Source organism: Larus michahellis, chromosome 2 (assembly GCF_964199755.1).
Source record: "Larus michahellis chromosome 2, bLarMic1.1, whole genome shotgun sequence".
NCBI lineage: Eukaryota > Metazoa > Chordata > Aves > Charadriiformes > Laridae > Larus > Larus michahellis.
Window position 1 is genome coordinate 168989608 of NC_133897.1, and position 20878 is coordinate 169010485.

Below are 20878 nucleotides of genomic sequence, written 5' to 3' on the forward strand. Positions count from 1 at the left end.
CTGCATTCCACCTGAGATGCCTCCGTTTTCTTTTTTGTCACAAGGCTCTTCCAGCCTCACTCAACACAAAGCCACAGCTACAGAGACCATCGGGGTGGGTGGAAAAGGGCCACAGGGCCGGTCTTAGGAACTATGGCCCCAGCAACAACCACAGCACAGAGCAGCACAGGGGGGCTTCCAGAACCTGACACAAGCCCTTCACTTACCCAAAGGCTTGGACATATTAACACACTTCCAACCAAGGCTCTGACACAAGCTCCCCATGCCAGCACGCACTTCACCAACTCTCTTCCGCAGCATGACCCTCTCACCAGCACAGCAGGCAGAATCACAGCAAACACAATCATTCACTGCACAAGGAGTCTCTGGAGACCATCTACTTCAACAAAACCCGCTCAAAGAGAGTCAACTCAAGCAGGCACTCCACAGCCTTGTCCAGTCAGGGTTTCAGTATCTCCAAGGATGAAGTCTCCAACACCTCTCTCTACAACCCCTTCTCACCTGTTAGACCACGGTCACGGTCATACTGAAAAAGGCTGGCCTTCTCTTCCATGGAAGTGGCACGTCTTTTCAGCTTTTCTCATTCCCCATGCCTCGGCCATGGGAACCCATGACAAGAGTCTGACTCCCCTCTCCTCATTCCCTCCTGACATCGCTTCACCTGCGATAGAGTTGACTTTCTCACTGGCAGCTGGTAGACGGCTAGGTTGTGCATGTGGGATGAGAATGGCGTTGAGAGCCCACTACTCTTTCTGGTTGTTGCTAAGCGCTCAAGGCCTTTTCTGCTCCTCACACTGCCCTGCCAGCGAGTAGGCTGGGAGTGCACAAAAGGCTGGGAAGTGACACGGCCAGGACAGCTGACCCCAACTGACCAAATGATAGTCCATGCCAGGTGAAGGCGTGCTCGGTATGTAATGCATGGCAAAGATGAGAGAACAGTGTAATGAACGGACGTATGGCGTTTGTCTTTCCAAATAACTGATGTGCATCATGGAGCCCTTCTTTCCTGGAGACATGGCTGAACACCTGCATTCCAATGGGAAGTATTCAAAGAATTCCTTGGTTTCTTTGATGCCACTCATGGCTTTTGCTCTACCTACAGAACTATTTCTACCTCAGCACACGCATTTTTTCACTTTTCCTCTTCTGATTCTCTTCCCCATCCTGCCGAGGGGGAAGCGAGCGAGCGGCTGCATGGTTCTCAATGCTCGCTGGGTTTGCACCACTGAAAGTCCCATCTGGGATTTAGAGACATTGATGACAGCTCATCAATGAACGTGGCCTTGCCTCCTGGCTGAGAAACCTCCCAGCTCTCTCTGCTCCTCCTCAATGAAGGATGCTTCAGTCCCTTCAGCATCTGGGTGGCCCTGCACTCCCCTTGCTCCACTAAGTCCATGGCCTTCCAGAAATCACAGAATCATTGAGGTTGTGTTTTGGGGGAATGCCAGCTGGCAACAAAGAACCATGCGGCCACTCCTTCACCGCCCCCACAGCTGCGGGATGTGGGGGAGAAGCGGAAGAAAGAGGGAAAACTCACGGCTTGAGATAAAGGCAGGTTAACAGAACAGCAGAGGATAGAGGAAATCAAGAACAACAGAACTTGCAGAGGAATGTACAAAAAACGATTCATTTATCACCACTCACCAGCCTGACCTGGGGAGCCCCAAGCCCACTCCCAAGCAGCGATCTCTGACTCCCTCCCCCAGGAAGCTCCCTCAGCTATACACTGGGCACGGCATCTCATGGCATCGAGTACCTGTATCCCGTGGCCAGCTCCTTGTGAAAATTGAGCCTATCCCCAAAGGAACCAGGACAGGTTGGAAAAGAGCCTTAAAATCACCAAGTCCAATCCTTAACCTAACACTCTCAAGTCCACCAGGAAAGCGTGTCCCGCAGCACAACATCTATGTGTCTTCTCAGTTCTTCCAGGGATGGTGACTCAACCATTTCCCCGGCCAGCCTCTTCCAGCACTTCACAACCCTGTCGGAGAAGACATTTTTCATACGATCAATCCAGAGTCTCGCTTGGTGAAAAATGAGGCCATTTCCTCTTGTCCTATCACCTGAAACACGCCACGATGCTACTGGCCTTCTTGGACACCAGGGCACACTGCTTGCTCATACTCAGCTGGCTGTCAAACAACACCCCCAGCTCCTTTTTCACTGGGCAGCTCTCCAGCCGCTCTTCCCTGAGCCTGTAGCGTTACAAGGAGTTGTTGTGACCCAAGTGCAGGACCCAGCACTTGTTGAACCTCATACCATTGGCCTCAGCCACTTGATCCAGCTTGTCCACATCCAACTTGTGCGTTGAGAGAAAGACAGTTTAATAAGGAGAGCAAAAGCTGTTCACGCAAACAAAGCAAATCAAGGAATTCCTTCACTACTTCCCATGGGCAGGCAGGAGTTCAGCTGCCTGCAGGAAAGCAGGGCTCCATGATGCGTGATGTTTCTTGGGAAGACCAATGCCATAACTCCAAGAGTGCCTCCCGCCTTCTTTGTTCTTCCCCCAGCATTATGTATTGAGCATAATGTCGTACGGCACGGACTATCCCTTTGGTGAGTTCTGGTCAGCTGTGCTGGCTGTGTCTCCTCCCACCTTTTTGTGCCCTCCCAGCCTACTTGCTGGCAGGGTGGTGTGAGGAGCAGAAAAGGCCTTGAGTGCTTAGCAAGAACTGAAAACAGTAGTGGGCTGTCAATAGCATTCTCATCCCAAATGCAAAACAGAGCACCCTACCAGCTGCCAGGAAGGGAGTCACTTCTATCCCAGCTGAAACCTTACTAAGGAGGGAATGAGGAGAGGGGAGTCAGACTCTTCTCTCAGGTGCCCACAACCAGGGCAAGTGATGATGGAGAAAGATGAAAAGAGGCGCCTTTTCCTTGGAAGAGAAGGCATGCTCTTTTCAGCGTGAGTGTGGTCAAAGATTGGAACCGGTTGCGCAGAGAGGCATTGGAACCTCCATCCTTGGAAATACTGAAGACCTGAGTGGACATGGTTGTGGAGAGCCTGCTTGAGCTGACACTGTTTGAGCAGGTTCGGTTGAAGTAGAGGATGTCCAGAGGTTCCTTGGGCAGTCAATGATTCTCGTTGCTGTGATTCTGCCTGCTGTGCTGGTGAGAGGGTCATGCTGGGTAAGAGAGTTGGCAAAGTGTGTGCTGCCATGGGGAGCTTGTGTCAGAGGTTGCAGTAGAAGTGCATTAGCATGTGCAAGCCTTTGTTTGGGTAAGTGAAGGGCTTGTGTCACGTTCTGGAAACCGCCCTGTGCTGCTCTGTGCTGCTGTTGTAGCTGGGGACATACTTCCTAAGAGAGGTCCTCTTGCCTTTTTACACCCACTGTGATGGTGCGTGGAGCCCTGTCACTGTGCCGGCTGCAGTTGGGAGCAACTGGAGACAAGTGTCCTGGTTTGAGGTAAAACAGAACCAATTTTCTGGTTTGTATTTTTACGTTTTAGCTGGGCCTCTTCTAACTGACTAAACCGGGAAATTAACAGCATATTGTTTAGAAAGTGTTCGCTCTCACTGAGTGACAAGACCTGATTATACCAAGGAATGGTACGCAGAGACGCTCTCGCTTAGATTTATTCCTATAACAAGCGAGGTCAGCTAACTTCGTTATTTGCCTCGTTAGAGGGTCAGAAGCGGAAAAGCATAGAAGGGTGACACCTGTAAGGAGGAGCGGACAGGACAGGTCCTCTTATCTCTTCCTCTCCTCTCTTTGGGAAGGGGGGACATCTGTCATTGTGATTGGCCAATCCGGCCAAAACCACGGAAGGAGAAAGCGAAGGCGTCTCAGTTTTGGATGCAGGAGAACTTTATTGAGGCAAAGCAGTGCACAGGCAGGAATGCCAAGTGGAAGGGAGCCAGTCTGAGCTGCAGGTAGGCTGACCTTCATTCGAGGTCGCTTGTGAGAGAAGATCTTGCCAGAGCATCAAGGTCTTCCTGGCTGGGAGGGGAAATGGCACCCTGGAGGTCTTTGAGTTGTCAGCAAGTGTTTGCAGCAGAGTGTAGTGGACATAGCCGAAGGGGCGATGCAAAGAAGGAAGTGGGAGAAGAGGAGGAGGTACATGGGCCATGGTTGCAGACAGCTTGGGCTTGCCCCTTCCCTCCTCCCTTGCTTGGTGTCTTGAGAGGAGGAGCCATGGACGATACAATCCTGTGGCAGCAACTACCTAGAAGTGCGTCTTCAATGCAAGCCGTGGCTTGTGCCAGGGTGGCTGGTGCCAGGGTTAGTGGCGATGGCCCTTAGCAGGGGTAGCAGCCTCCTCTGCCACCGTAGCAGCCAAGGCCTCCCAAGCCGTAGCCGTAGCCAAAGCCGAAACCGCCAGAGGAGATGGGCACTCCCTGGGCGCTGAGTTCATTGCCCACGGCAGCGGATGCGGAGGATCCGACGGCGGTGCTCTGGGGGAAGGAGGTGAGGATGGGTCCTGGCAGGGTGACCTGCACGGCGGGAGGCTGGATGACGACGCGGGAGGCCTCGCACTGCCTGACGCAGGGCTCGTTGCAGCTGTTAGCCAGCGGGGTGGGTCCGCAGGGTCCGCAGAGGTCGTTGCAGGCCATGTGTGTGGTGTGGAGTTTCCCTGGAAGAGAGGGTGTAGAGAAAGGTGAGGCTCATGGGCGTGTGAGGGTTGGTGTTGGAAGAGGACGAGGGAGTGTGGAGGGCTGGTGTGGGGCTGTGGGGAGCGTGGCAGTAAGGAGGCGTGAGGGCTGCTGAGGCTGTCGGCACAGCATGGTGGAGGAGAGGGGCCAGGTGGGTGAGGAGAAGAAGGGTCAGGGGGTTGTGGCTCACCTTATTGAGGGTGGAGGATAAAGCGTGAGGAGAAGTGTGTGAGGGAGAGAGGCACTGGGCCGGCTTTTATGCTGGTCCTGGAGGGGCGGGACAGGCTTCGCGCATGACTTTTGTTCACCAAGCAGCTCTTGCATGGTACAGGCACTCAAGTAATGACATGGGGTGTGTCTTCCTTCCCACAACAGTCCCTTTTCATGTCATCCTCTTGAGGTCGTCTCCATTTGGCCCTGGCAGCAGCTTCTAAGTGAGTGTAGGTAGTTGGGAGGGTTTGGATGGATGCTGTGTCACGGAATTCAGCAGACGCCACCAAAGCATAGAGAGGTGGGGTGTCTTCAGTGAGGTCATCCCATGGCAGTCCTGTGGTGTGGTTTGTGGTTGCGTTTTGAAGAGGGGGCCTCATTTTCTTGCAGCCCTGCCAGGGTGGTTGAAACTTTGATGGTGTTGCAGGCGTGAGGTGCTGCCCCTTCCATGGCATTCGCTCCCTCCCTGCGCTGCTGCCAGCTCGCTCAGCCTGTCTTTAGGCCTGGGCTTTTTCCCTGCATGTGTTCTGTGGGTGTCTTAGTGCTTCTCTTGTTTGAGGGCTTGGTACACAGGCATTTCAGTCTGATCTTAGTGCCGGGAAAGGTTATGGAGAAGATGATACCTAATACCAGCACAGTGCATGTAATGGACAACCAAGTATTAAGTTCTAGTCAGCATGGCCTTATGAAGGTCAGGTCCTGCCTGACTAAGCCAATCTCCTTCTGTGACAAGGGTAACCTCACAGGGGATGGATGAGGGAAAGGCCGTGGATGTTGGTAACCTGGGCTTTAGAAAAGTCTTTCATGCCATTTCCCACAGCATTCTGCTGGAGAAACTGCCAGCTCATGGCTCGGATCAGGGTCCAGAAAAGCAATGCTTCATGACTCGTCCTGTTTTCTTGGGAATAGAAACCTCATAACACCAAACATCCAGCTGTTCTTTCTTCTTCCCAACATTTTATACTGAGCATGATGTCATATGGCATGGACTATCCCTTTGGTCAGCTAGGGTCAGCTGTATCGGCCATGTCACCTCCAAAGTTCTTGCGCACTGCCAGCCTACTTGCTGGTTGGGCGGTATGAGGAGCAGAAAAAGCCTTGAGTACTTACAGCAACCAAAACCTCTAATGGGCCGTTGACAGCATTCTCACCCCAAATGTAAAACACAGAACTCCACCAGCTGCTAGCAAGAAAGTCAAGTCTCTCCTAGCTGAACCCATGGCAGGAGGGAATGAGGACAGGGGAGTCGGACTCTTCTCATGGGCACCCACGGCCAGGGAATGTGTTCATGGAGAAAGATGAAAAGTTGTGCCATTTCCTTGGAAGAGGAGGCAAGCCTTTTTCAGCATGAGGCTGGTCAAGCAGTGGGAAAAAGATTGCACTGGGAGGTGTTGGAGTCTCCATCCTTGGAGATAGTGAAAACCTGACTGGATGTGGTCCTGTAGAGCCTGCTGGAGGCGACCCCTTTGAGAAGTTTGGGTTGAAGTAGATGATGTCCAGAGGTTCCTTATGCAGTCGATGATTCTGTTTGCTGTGATTCTGCCTGCTGTGCTGGCCAAGGGGTGGTGCTGTTGGAGAGAGTTAGTGAAGCGTGTGCTGCCATGGGGAGCCTTTGGCAGAATGGTGGTTCAAAGTGCCTTAGTATTGCAAAGGCTTTGTTTGGTCAAGTGGAGGGCTTGTGTCAGGTTCTGGAAGCCCCCCTGTGCTGCCCTGTGCTGCTGTTCTTGGGGACATACTTCCTAAGAGGGGTCCTGTAGCCCTTTTCGCACTCACCCCAGTTGCCTCCCGAGCCCTGGCTTTGTGTTGCATGAGGTTGGAAGAGCCTTGGGAAAAGAAAGGAAGTGGAGGCATCTCATGCTGGGATGCAGAACTTTAACGAGTTTATTGCCAAAAGACCTGCTCCAGCACTGGTTTCTCTCCATGGGATCAAAGCCTCCTTTGGGAATCCACCTGCTTCGGCGGGGGTTCCTCCACAGGCTCTAGGTAGATATCTGCTCCACCATTGACCGCCCTGGGCTGCATATCTACAACATGCTTGACCATGGTCTTCAAAACAAGATGCAGGGAAATCTCTGCTCCAGTGCCTGGAGCACCTCCTCCCACTCCGTCTTCACTGAACTTGGGGCAGCGGCGAACACCTTGCACCCCTCCAAAGCCCAGGCCGGCCTGCCAGGGCTGTGAGGAAATGGGGCCCCCTCTTCACAACGCACCCGTAAACCACACCACACAACTGACACAATATGACCTCACTTATGACACACCACCTCTGGTATGCTTTGGCCATGTCTCCTGAATACCCTGAAACGCTGCATGCATGCACATCCCTCAAACTACTTACTCTAACTTAAAAGCTGCCACTAGGCTGAGATGGACATGAGGAGAAGATGAAAAGGGGCTGTTATGGTAAGGAAAACGCAACGCACATCATTCCTTGAGTGGCTGCAGCATGGAATGACTCATTGCTGAAAAACACCGTCATGCGCCAAGCCTGTCCCACCCCTCCACAACCAGCATAAAAGCCGGCCCAGCGCCTCTCTCCCTCACACACTTCTCCTCACGCCTTCTCCTCCACCCTCGACAAGGTGAGTCTCAACCCCATGACCCTCCTTCTTCTCAACCACCTGGCCCCTCTCCTCCACCACGCTCTGCCCACAGCCTCAATAGCCCTCACGCCTCCACACTGCCACGCTCCCCACAGCACCACAACAGCCCTCCACACTCCCTCGCCCTCCTCCAAAACCAACCCTCATACCCCCATGTCCCTCACCTTTCTCAACACCCTCTCTTCCAGGGAAACTCCACACCACACACATGGCCTGCAACGACCTCTGCCGCCCCTGCGGACCCACCCCGCTGGCTAACAGCTGCAACGAGCCCTGTGTCAGGCAGTGTGAGGCCTCCCGCGTCATCATCCAGCCTTCCACCGTGCAGGTCACCCTGCCAGGACCCATCCTCAGCTCCTTCCCCCAGAGCACCTTTGTCGGATCCTCTGCATCCGCTGCCGTGGGCAATGAACTCAGCGCCCAGGGAGTGCCCATCTCCTCCGGCGGCTTCGGCTTCGGCCTCGGCTACGGCTTGGGAGGCCTTGGCTGCTACGGTGGCAGAGGAGGCTGCTACCCCTGCTAAGGGCCATCGCCACCACCCCTCGTAGCTGATCTCTCTCGTGCAGGGGACTTTGGTTGATGGTTGCCCTACTAATACCTCAGACCATCTCCCTTCCCCATAGCACCTCTGCCTTTGCAATCTTTTCCCTCAATAAAGTTCTCTTGCATCTCAGCCTCAAACGCCTCCACTTCCTTTCTTCTCACAAGGCTCTTCCAACCTCACCCAACACAAGGCCAGGGCTACAGAGACCATCGGGGTGGGTGGAAAAGGGCTAGAAGACCTCTCATAGGAACTATGGCCCCAGCAACAACAACAGCACAGGGCAGCACGGGGGAGCTCCCAGAACCTTACACAAGCCCTTCACTTGCCCAAACAAAGTCTTGCACATAATAATCACAGAATCACAGAATCTTACTGGTTGGAAGGGACCTCTGAGATCATCGAGTCCAACCACACAAAAAAAAAAAAAAAAAAAAAAAAAAGCACCCACCTACTAAACTCCACACCCACAACCCCACACACAAAACCCCACCACAAACAATAATCTTGGGCACTACAGCATGCCCTGAAGAGCCATGTCTACACATTTCTTAAATACCTCCAGGGATGGTGACTCCACCACCTCCCTGGGCAGGCTGTTCCAGTGCCTGACCACTCTTTCAGTAAAGTAATTCTTCCTAATATCTAATCTAAATCTCCCTTGCCGCAGCTTCATACCATTTCCTCTGGTCCTGTCGCTATTCCCTTGGGAGAAGAGGCCAACCCCTGCCTCTCTACAGTTTCCTTTCAGGTAGCTGTAGAGGGCAATGAGGTCTCCCCTCAGCCTCCTCTTCTCCAAACTAAACATGCCCAGCTCCCTCAGCCTCTCCTCATAGGACTTGTTCTCCAGACCCCTCACCAGCTTGGTGACTCTCCTCTGGACACACTCCAGCACTTCAATGTCTTTCCTGTAGTGAGGGGCCCAAAACTGAACACAGTACTCGAGGTGAGGCCTCACCAGTGCCAAGTACAGAGGCACGATGACTTCCCTACTCCTGCTGGCCACGTTATTCCTGATACAAGCCAGGATGCCATTGGCCCTCTTGGCCACCTGGCCACACTGCTGGCTCATGTTAAGCCGCTGTCCACTAACACTCCCAGGTCCTTTTCTGCCGGGCAGCTTTCCAGCCACTCTTCCCCAAGCCTGTAGCGTTGCCCGGGGTTGTTGTGACCAAAATGCAGTTCCCGGCACCTGGCCTTAGTAAACCTCATCCCATTGGCCTTGGCCCATTGATCCAACCTGTCTAGATCCCTCTGTAAAGCCTTCCGACCCTCAAGCAGATCAACACTCCCACCTAGTTTGGTGTCATCCGCAAACTTACTGAGGGTGCATTCAATCCCCTTGTCTAGATCATCAATAAAGATATTGAACAAGACTTGCCCCAAGACTGAGCCCTGAGGGACACCACTGATGACCGGCCGCCAACCAGATTTTGCTCCATTAAGCACAACTCTCTGGGCACGGCCATCCAGCCAGTTTTTTATCCAGCGGAGGGTACACTTGTCTATGCCATGATTCTCCAGTTTCTCCAGGAGAATGCCGTGGGGGATGGTGTCGAAGGCCTTACCAAAGCCCAGGTAGACAACATCCACAGCCTTGCCCTCATCGAGAAAGCGGGTCACATGGTCATAGAAAGAGATCAAGTTGGTCAGGCAGGACCTCCCTTTCCTAAACCCATGCTGGCTGGCCCTGATCCCTTGGCTGCCCTGCACTTGCCTTGAGAGCTCACTCAAGATGATCCTCTCCATGATCTTTCCCGCTACAGAGGTCAGGCTGACAGGCCTGTAGTTTCCGGGATCCTCCTTCCGGCCCTTCTTGCAGATGGGCGTCACATTGGCCACCCTCCAGTCATCTGGCACCTCTCCTGTTGACCAGGATTGTTGATAGGTAATGGAGAGAGGCTTGGTGAGCTCTCCTGCCAGCTCCCTGAGAACTTTTGGGTGAATCCCGTCCGGCCCCATAGACTTATGCGTGTCCAGGTGCATAAGCAAATCATTAACTACTTCCTCCTGGATTACAGGGGAGTTGTCCTGTTCTCCGTTCTTATCTTCCAGCCCAAGAAGCTGAACACCCTGGGGGTAGCTGGTCTGACTATTAAAGACAGAGGCAAAGAAGGCATTAAGTATCTCAGCCTTCTCCTCGTCCTTGGTTGCAAGGTTTCCCCCCGCATCCAGTAAGGGATGGACATTCTCTGTCACTCTCTTTTTGTTGATGTATTTATAGAAAATTCTTTTGTTGTCCCTTATGTTAATTGCCAGGTTGAGTTCCAGCTGGGCTTTTGCCTTCCTGATTTTTTCTCTGTATGACCTAACACGATCTCTGTACTCCTCCTGAGTTGCCTGTCCCCTCTTCCAAAGGTGGTAAACCTTCCTTTTTTCCTTAAGTCCCATCAAGAGCTCTTTGTTCATCCAGGCCGGCCATTTTCCCCGCCCTTTAATTGTGCGCCTCATGGGGACAGCCTGCTCCTGGGCCTTTAGGATTTCCCTCTTAAAGAGCGTCCAGCCTTCCTGGGCTCCTTTGTCTCTCAGGACTACCTCCCACGGGACTCTCCCAACCAGGGTTCTGAGCAGGCTAAAGTCTGCCCACCGGAAGTCCAAGATGGAGGTTTTGTTAACCCCCTTCCTTACCTCACTATGGATGGAAAACTTAACCATTTCATGGTCACTAAGCCCAAGACGGCCTCCGACCTCCACGTCCCCCACTAGCCCTTCTTTGTTTGTGAACAGTAGGTCTAGCAAGGCACCTCCCCTGGTAGGCTCACCTACCATTTGTGTCAGGAAGTTATCCTCCATACACTCGAGGAACCTCCTAGCCTGCCTGCTCTCTGCTGTGTTATATTTCCAGCAGATGTCTGGTAAGTTGAAGTCCCCAACTAGGACAAGGGCTGGCGTTTGCGAGACTGCAGCCAGCCGCTTATAGAATACCTCATCAACCTGCTCATCCTGGTTGGGTGGTCTATAGCAGACTCCCAGCACAAAATCACCTTTGTTAGCCTTCCCTTTCACCCTTACCCATAAACACTCAACTTCTTCATCACTGGAGTCTATCTCTATAGAGTCAAACAACTCCCTAATGTACAGAGCCACACACCCCCCCCTCCTTCCTTGCCTATTCCTTCTGAAGAGCTGATAGCCACTCATTGCAGCATTCCAGTCATGACCATCATCCCACCACGTTTCCGTGATGGTGACTATGTCGCAGTTGTCCTGCTGCACAATGGCGTATAGCTCATCCTGTTTGTTGCCCCAAAATTCTTTTCCCCCTCTGCACTTCGAACCAACCTTCTGGCACAAGCTCCCCATGGCAGCACACACTTCACCAACTCTCTTCCCCAATACGACCCCCTGGCCACCACAACAGGTAGAATCACAACAAACTGAATCTTTGCATGAGGATCTGGACACCATCTACTTCCACCCAGTCTGCCCACACGGGCTCAGCTGGAGCACCTTGTTCAGCACCATGTCCAGTCAGGGTTCCTGTATCTCCAAGCATGGAGTCTCCAACACTCCTCTGAAGAAATGGTTCCCCTTCTTAACCACCTTCACACTGAAAAAGCCTTGCCTTCTCTTCCAAAGAAATGGCATGTCTTTTCATCTTTCTCCGTTCACACTTGCCCTGGCCATGGGCACCCTGAGAAGAGTCTCACTCCCCTGTCCTCATTCCCTCTTCTCATCGGTTCACCTGGGATAGAGTTGACTTTCTCACTAGTAGCTGGTAGAGTGCTCTGTTTTGCATTTGGGATGAGAATGCTGTTGACAGCCCACTACTGTTTTCAGTTCTCGCTAAGCACTCAAGGCCTTTTTTGCTCCTCGCACCGCCCCACCAGCAAGTATGCTCGGAGTGCACAAAATGCTGAGAGGAGACACGGCCGGGACAGTTGACCAGAACTCACCAAAGGGAGAGTGCATGCCGTAGTGACGTTATGCTCAATTCATAATGCTGGGGGAAGAAGAAAGGAGGAGGGGGCACTTTGGGAGTTATGGCATTTGTCTTTCCAAGAAAACATCACGCATGATGAAGCCCTGCTTTCCTGCAGACGGCTGAATTCCTGCCTGCCCATGGGAGGTAGTGAAGCAATTCCTTGGTTTGCTTTGTTTGCATGCACAGCTTTTGCTTTACTTATACCGCTCTTTTTCTCAACGCACACATTTTTTCTCTTTTCCTCTTCTGATTCGCTTCCCTATGCCACCGTGGTGGAAATGAGCGAGTGGCTGTGTGGTCCTACTTGCCAGCTGGAGTTCATCTCCCATACATGCCATTCAGGATTCAGAGACATCGATGACACCTCCCCTTCAGGTCCTTGCCTCCTGGTTGATAAACCTCCCAGCTCGCTCAGCTTCTCCTCGGAGGAAGGGTGCTCCAGTCCCTTCAGCGCCTTTGTGGCTGTGCACTTGACTTGCTCCGCTATGTCCATGGCCTTCATAAACTCATAGAATCACTGGGGTTTGGAAAGACCCTTGAGATCATTGAATCCCACCCTTAATCTAACCCTACCAAGTCTACCACTAAAGTGTCCCTAAGTGCCAAGCCTACTGTCTTCTATAGACCTCCAGTGATGGTGAGTCAACCATTTCCCTGGCCAGCCTCTTCCAGTGCTTCACAAGCACTAGCGTTGCAAGGAATTGTTGTGACCCAAGTGCAGGACCCAGCACTCAGCCTTGTTGAACTTCATACCATTGGCCTCGGCCACTTGATCCAGCCTGTCCACATCCCTCTGTAGAACCATCCACCCTCAGGCACATCAACAAACCCACCCAATATGGGTCACCAGCGAACTTAATGAGGGTGCACTCGATCCCGTCGTCCACATCGTTGATAAAGATATTAAACAGAAGTGGCCCCAATACTCAGCCTTGAGGAACACATCTTCTGACCAGCCACCACACTGAATTTAACTCCATTCACCAGAACTCTTTGGGCATGGCCACCCAAACGGTTTTTTAGGCAGTCAAGAGTATGCCCATCAGAGCCATGAGCAGGCACTTTCTGCAGCAGAATAATGTGAGAAACAGTGTCAAAGGCTTTAGTAAAGTCAGGCTTAACAACATCCACAGCCCTGCCCTCATCCACCCGCTAAGCGGCTCTCCTTGTCAAAGGACGAGATCAGGTTAGGCCAGCAGGACTCTTCATACTTACCAACACTTACTCACTCTTATACTTACCAACAAGAGGGGCACCAAGGCACCCACAGAACACACCTCACGGGAAAAGCCAGCCTCAAAGACAGCTGTAGTCAGCTGGGATCAAGGCCGGGATGGAGCAAATGCAGGGGAAGGGGCAGCACCTCATGACTGCCACACCATCAAAGTGCACAACAGACAGGGCTGCGAGGAAATGGGGGCCCCTCTTCTCAACACACCCACAAACCACACCACACCAGTGCCACGGCATGACCTCACTGAAAACACCCCACCTCTCCTATGCTTTAGTCCCGTCTTCTTTTCGGCCTCACAAGCGACAACAAAACCAAGTCTTTGGCCTCTAATATTGGAACTTGAAAGCTGCCGGCGGTGCCAACTGGACACGTCCTCAAGTGGAGGACACGAAAAGGGAGTGATGTGGGAAGGAAATGACACCCCACCTCATTACTCGCCAGGCTGTGGCATGCAAGAGCTGCTTCCTGCAGAAAACCATCATGCGCAAAGCCTGTCCCACCCCTCCACGACCAGCATAAAAGCCGGCCCAGCGCCTCTCTCCCTCACATACTTCTCCTCACGCCTTCTCCTCCACCCTCAACAAGGTGAGCCTCAACCCCCTGACCCTCCTTCTCCTCACCCACCTGGCCCCTCTCCTCCACCACGCTCTGCCCACAGCCCCAACAGCCCTCATTCCTCCCCACCACCACACTCGCCACAACCCCACACCAGCCTCCACACTCCCTCGCCCTCCTCCAACATCGACTCTCACACCCCCACCACCCTCACCTTTCTCAACACCCTCTCTTCCAGGCACCCTCCACACCACACACATGGCCTGCAACGACCTCTGCAGCCCCTGCGGACCCACCCCGCTGGCTAACAGCTGCAACGAGCCCTGCGTCAGGCAGTGCGAGGCCTCCCGCGTCGTCATCCAGCCCCCCACTGTGGTGGTCACCCTGCCAGGACCCATCCTCAGCTCCTTCCCCCAGAGCACCTTTGTCGGATCCTCCGCATCCGCTGCCGTGGGCAGCGAACTCAGTGCCCAGGGAGTGCCCATCTCCTCCGGTGGCTTCGGCTTCGGCTACGGCTTTGGCTTGGGAGGCCTTGGCTGCTACGGTGGCAGAAGAGGCTGCTACCCCTGCTAAGGGCCATCGCCACCACCCCTGACACCAACCATGGCAAACTTGAACCAACAGCATAAATGGAGAACACACCTCCGGGCCCTCCCTAGCACACAGACCTGCTGGCCATAGGTCATGCTCTCAAGGCACCAAGGAAACAGGGAAAGGCCAGCGCCAACTGCCTGGAACCATGACCAATGCATTTCCTCCTCTTCTCCCACTTCCTTCTTTGCATCTCCCCTTCTTCTCTGTCCACTACTCTCCGCTGAAACCACTCACGGACAAGCCAAAGCCCACCAATGATCTCCACTATGCCACTCCCACTGCGGGCCAAGAAGACCTCGGTGCTTCAGCAAGATCTACTGCACTCAAGGGACTTCACCTGATGGTTGCCCTACTAACACCTCAGACCATCTCCCTTCCCCTCAGCACCTCTGCCTTTGCAATCTTTTCCCTCAATAAAGTTCTCTTGCATCGCAGCCTAAGACGCCTCCACTTCCTTTCTTCTCCCAAGGTTCATCCAACCTCACCCAACACAAGGCCAGGGCTACAGAGACCATTAGGGTGCCTGGAAAAGGGCTACAGGATCTCTCTTAGGAAGTATGTCCCCAGCAAATAAAAACAGCACAGGGCAGAACAGGGGAGCTTCCAGAACCTGACGCAAGACCTTCACTTGACCAAACAAAGCTTGGACATGTTAATGCACTTCTACCCAAGACTCTCACACAAGCTCCCCATGGCAGCGTGCACTTCACAGAATCACAGAATCACAGAAACTTCAGAGTTGGAAGGGACCTCTAGAGATCATCTAGTCCAACTCCCCTGCTAAAGCAGGATTGCCTAGAGCACATTACTCAGGACTGCATCCAGGCGAGTCTTGAAAATCTCCAGAGAAGGGGACTCCACACCCTCCCTGGGCAGCCTGTTCCAGTGCTCTGTCACCCTCACTGTAAAGAAGTTTTTCCCTGTATTTGAATGGAACTTCCTATGTTCTAACTTGTGCCCGTTGCCCCTCGTCCTGTCACTGGGAACCAATGAAAAGAGTCTGGCACCATCCTCCTTCAACCCACCCTTTAGATACTTATATGCCATAATAAGGTCTTCCCTCGGCCTTCTCTTCTCCAGGCTAAAGAGTCCCAGCTCTCTCAGCCTTTCCTCGTAAGGGAGATGCTCCAGTCCCTCAATCATCTCAGTTGCCCTACGCTCGACCCGCTCCAGTACTTCCCTGTCTCTCTTGAACTGGGGAGCCCAAAACTGGATGCAGTATTCCAGTTGTGGCCTCAGCAGCGCAGAGTAGAGGGGGAGAATGACCTCCTTTGACCTACTGGCCACACTCTTCCCTATGCAGCCCAGGATTCCCTTGGCCTTTTTGGCAACAAGGGCACATTGTTGGCTCATGGATAATTTCTTGTCTACACTTCAACAGCTCTCCTCCCCAGCATGACACCGTGGCCAGCACAGCAGGCAGAATCACAGCAAACACAATCATTGACTGCACAAGAACCCTCTGGAGATCATCTGCTTCAACACAGACTTCTAAAACGGGGTCATCTCGAGGAGGCTCTCCACGACCATGTCAAGTCAGCTTTTCAGTATCTCCAAGGATGGAGTCTCCAAAACCTCCCTGCACACCCAACTCCACTATTTGACCACCCTCCCACTGAAAAAGCCTTGCCTTCTCTTCCAAGGAAATGGCAGATCTTTTCAGCTCTTGCTCTACCTATTAAACTGTCTTTATCTCAACCCATGTCTCTTTTCACTTTTATACTTCTGATTCTCTTTCCCATCCTGCCATGGCAGGAGTTAGCACGCAGCTGCGGGATCCTAGTTGCTGGCTGGGGTTCTGGAATCATAGAATGGTTTACATTAGTAGGGACAGAATCACAGAATCCCAGAATCCCAGAATGACAGGGGTTGGAAGGGACCTCTGGAGATCATCTAGTCCAACCCCCCTGCCAAAGCAGGGTCACTTGGAGCAGGTGGCACAGGAACACATCCAGGTGGGGTTTGAATGTCTCCAGAGACGGAGACGCCACACTGTCTCTGGGCACTCTCTTCCAGTGCTCTGCCACCCTCAAAGGCAAGAAGTTCCTCCTCATGTTTAGATGGCACTTCCTATGTTCAAGTTTGTGTATATTACCTGAACCTTAGAGATCATCTAATTCCAACCCCCTGCCATGGGCAGGGACACCACCCACCAGACCAGGTTGCTCAAAGCCCCACCCAGCCTGGCCTTGAACACCTCCAGGGATGGGGCCTTCCCAGCTGCCCTGTGCAACGTGTTCCAGTGTCTCACCACCCTCAGAGGGAAAAATGTATTTCTCATATCTCATTTCAATCTACCTGCATCCCGTGTGAAGCCATTACCCCTCCTCCTATCACTACGTGCCCTTGTAAAAAGTTCCTCTCCAACTTTCATGGAGGCACCATTCAGACATTGGAAAGCTGCTATAAGGTCTCCCTGGTGTCTTCCCTCCTCCAGGCTGAACAACCCCAACTCTCTCAGCCTGTCCTCACAGCAGAGGGGCTCCAGCCCCCTCATCGTCTTCGTGGCCCTCCTCTGGCCCTCTTCCAACAGGGCCATGTCCTTCTTCTGTTGGGAACTCCACAGCTGGACGCAGTACTCCAGGTGGGGTCTCACGAGAGAAGAGCAGAGGGGCAGAGTCACCTCCCTCCACCTGCTGGTCCTGCTTCTTTGGACGCAGCCCATTATGCCGTTGGATTGCTGGCCTTCCAGCGCACACTGCCCGCTCATCTTGAGCTTCTCATCCACCAGCACCCCCAAGTCCCTCTCCTCAGGCCTCTTCTCAAGCCATTCTCTGCCCAACCTGAATTTGGGATTGGGATTGCCGTGACCCACGTGCATGACCTTGCGCTTGGCCTGCTTGAACTTCACGAGGTTTACATGGGCCCTCCTCTCAGGCCTCTCCAGGTCCTTCTGGATGGCATCCCTTCCCTCCAGCATGTCAACCGCACCACACACCTTGGTCTCATCGGCAAACTTGCTGAGGGTGCACTCAATCATAGAAGCATAGAATTGCTGAGGTTGGAAGGGACCTTTAAGATCATCAAGTCCAACCTTTAGCCTACCCTGACAAAAGCCACTTCTAAACCATGTCCCTAAGTGCCCCATCTACCCTTTTTTTAAACACCTCCAGGGATGGTGAATCCACCACCTCCCTGGGCAGCCTATTCCAATGTTTAATAACCCTTTCAGTGAAAAAATGTTTCCTAATATCCAATCTAAACCTCCCCTGACATAACTTGAACCCGTTTCCTCTCGTCCTATCACTTGTCACCAGGGAGAAGAGGTCAGCCCCTATCTCTCTACAACCACCTTTCAGGTAGTTGTAGAGGGTGATAAGGTCTCCCCTCAGCCTCCTCTTCTCCAGGCTAAACAACCCCAGCTCCCTCAGTCGTTCTTCATAAGGTTTGTCCTCCAGACCCCTCACCAGCTTTGTAGCCCTTCTCTGGACACCCTCCAACACCTCAATGTCCCTCTTGTAGCGAGGGGCCCAAAACCGAACGCAGTACTTGAGGTGGGGCCTCACCAGTGCCGAGTACAGGGGGATGATCACTTCCCTAGTCCGGCTCACCACACTATTCCTGATACAGGCTAGGATGCTGTTGGCCTTCTTGGCCACCTGGCCACACTGCTGGCTCATATTCAGCCGGCTGTCCACAAACACCCCCAGGTCCTTTTCTGCCAGGCTGCTTTCAAGCCACTCTGCCCCAATCCTGTAGCGCTGCACGGGGTTGTTGTGACCCAAGGGCAGGACCCGGCACTTGGCCTTGTTGAACCTCATACCATTGGTCTCAGCCCATCGGTCCAGCCTGTCCAGATCCCTCTGCAGTGCCAACCTACCCTCAAGCAGATCAACATGCCCACACAGTGTAGTGTCATCTGCGAACTTACTGAGGGTGCATTCGATCCCTTCATCCAGATCATTGATAAAGATATTAAAGAGAACCGGCCGCAGCACCGAGCCCTGGGGGACACCACATGTGACCGGACACCAACTGGATTGAACTCCATTTACCACCACTCTCTGGGCACGGCCATCCAGACAGTTTTTTACCCAGCAAAGAGTACACCTGTCCAGGCCACGAGCAGCCAGTTTCTCCAGGAGAATGCTGTGGGAAACAGTGTCAAGCGCTTTGCAAAACTCCAAGTAGATAACATCCACAGCTTTTTCCTCATCCACTAAGTGGGTCACCTTATCATAGAAGGATATTAGGTTTGATAGGCATCACCTGCCCTTGCTGGTGATGCCTATCCAGCACAAACCCATGCTGACTGGGCCTGATCACCCTGTTCTCCTACATGTGCCATGTCATGGCACCGAGGAGGATCTGTTCCATGACCTTCCCAGGCACCGAGGTCACACTGACCGGCCTGTAGTTCCCCGGATCCTCCTTCCGGCCCTTCTTGTGGATGGCTGTCACATTGCCAACCTCCAGTCAGCTGGGACCTCCCCGGTTCTCCAGGACTGCTCATAAATGATGCAAAGTGGCCTGGCGAGCTCTTCCGCCAGCTCTTTCGTACTGTCCATGGCACCGACAAAGACGTTAAACAGCACCGCTCCCAGTACCGACTCCTGAGGAACGTCACTCCTCACTGCTCACCACTTGGACATCAAACCCTTAATCAAAAGCCTTCGAGTGCGGCCATCCATCCAGTTCCTTATCCTCCGAGTGCTCCATTGGTCAAATCCATGTCGCTCCAATTTCGGGACCAGCATGTTGTGTGGGACAGTGTCAGACGCTTTGCACATGTCCAGGTACATGACGTCTTTTGCTCTTCCCTTATCCACCAACACTGTAACCCTGTCAGAGAACACCACCAAATTTGTCAGGCTTGACTTGCCCTTGCTGAAGCCATGTTGACTGTCACCGATCACCTCCAAATATTCCATGTGACTTAGCAGAGTTTCCAGGAGGATCTGCTCCATGATCTTACCGGGCACAGAGGTAAAACTGACCGGCCTGTACTTCCCCGCATCTTCCTTGTTTCTTTTTTGAAAGATGGGCATCACGGTACCCCTTTTCCAAACAGTGGGAACTTCATCCACAGCCTTTCCCTCATCCATCCACTCAGAGGGTCCCCTTGACAAAGAAGGAGATCAGAGCGGTCAGGCAGGACCTGCCCCTCATAAAGCCATGCTGACTGGCTTTGACCACCTGGTTGTCCCGTACCTGCCACATGATGGCACTCCAGATGATCTCTCCAGAACCCTTCCTGGCACTGATTTCACACTGACAAACCTCTCTCCCAGTTACAAGCTTGCAAACCAGAGGGACACCAAGACACCCAAAGGAAAAAACAACAGAAAAGGCCAGGCCTAAAGACAGCTTGAACGAGCTGGCAGCAAGGAACATTGGGAACGAATGCGATGGAAGGGGTACCACATCACCCCCAGCACACCATCAAAGTCCACAACTGCATGCCAGGGCTGCGAGGAAATGAGGCCGCTTCTTCACCATGCACCCACAAACCATACCACATGAGTGCCACGGGAAGACCTCACTGAAGACATCCCACCTCTCATATGCTTTGGCTGCGTCAGCTGAATGCCTTGGCAAGTAAAAGCTTCCACCACGGGCCAACTGCACATGTCCTCGAGACGGGGACATGAAAATGGAGAATTAGGGAAAAGAAAACACACCCCACCTCATGACTCGCCAGACTGTGGCATGCAAGAGCTGCTTGCTGAAAAAACACTCTCGTGCGCAAAGCCTGCCCCGCCCCTCCACGACCAGCATGAGCCCTTTATCAGGCAGTGCGAGGCCTCCCACGTCGTCATCCAGCCTCCCGCCATGCAGGTCACCCAGCCAGGACCCATCCTCACCTCCTTCCCCCGGAGCACTGCTATCGGATCCTCCGCATCCGCTGCCATGGCCAATGAACTCAGCACCCAGGGAGTGCCCATCTCCTCCAGCGGCTCTGGCTTCGGCTTCGGCCTCGGCTACGGCTATGGCTTGGGAGGCCTGGGCTGCTACGGTGGCAGAAGAGGCTGCTACCCCTGCTAAGGGCCCTCACCACCACCCCTCACAACAACCACCCACACCATGGAAGCCACGGCATGGATTAAGGAGGCAACTCAAGCATGTTCTGGCACATGGCTTCACCATCCACAGCTCCTCCTCTCAGGGCACCAAGCAAGGAAGCAGGGAAGGGGACAGCCCAGACTGTCTGCAACCATGGCCCATGTACCTCCTCCTCTTCTAACACTTCCTTCTTTCCATCGCCCCTTCTGCTATGTTCACGACTCTCCGCTGCAAGCACTTGCTGAAGAGGCAAATACCACACGGGACCTCCAGGGTGCCGCTCCTACTGCAGGCCAGGAAGACCTTGATGCTCTGGCAAGACCTAGCTCACACAGGGGACCTTGGATGATGGTCACCCTACCTGCAACTCAGACGGTCTTTCTCTCGCACTTAGCGCTTCTACCTTTGAGCTTCTTTCTTCCCTCAATAAAGTTCTTCTGCATCCCAGCCTAAGACGCCTCCTCTTCCTTTCTTCTCACAAGGTTCTTCCAACCTCACCCAACACAAAGCCAGGACTACAGTGCCCATCGGGGTGGGTGCAAGAGGGCCACCGGACCGGTCTTAGGAACTATGGCCCCAGCAACAGCAACAGCACAACAGAGGGGGCTTCCAGAACCTC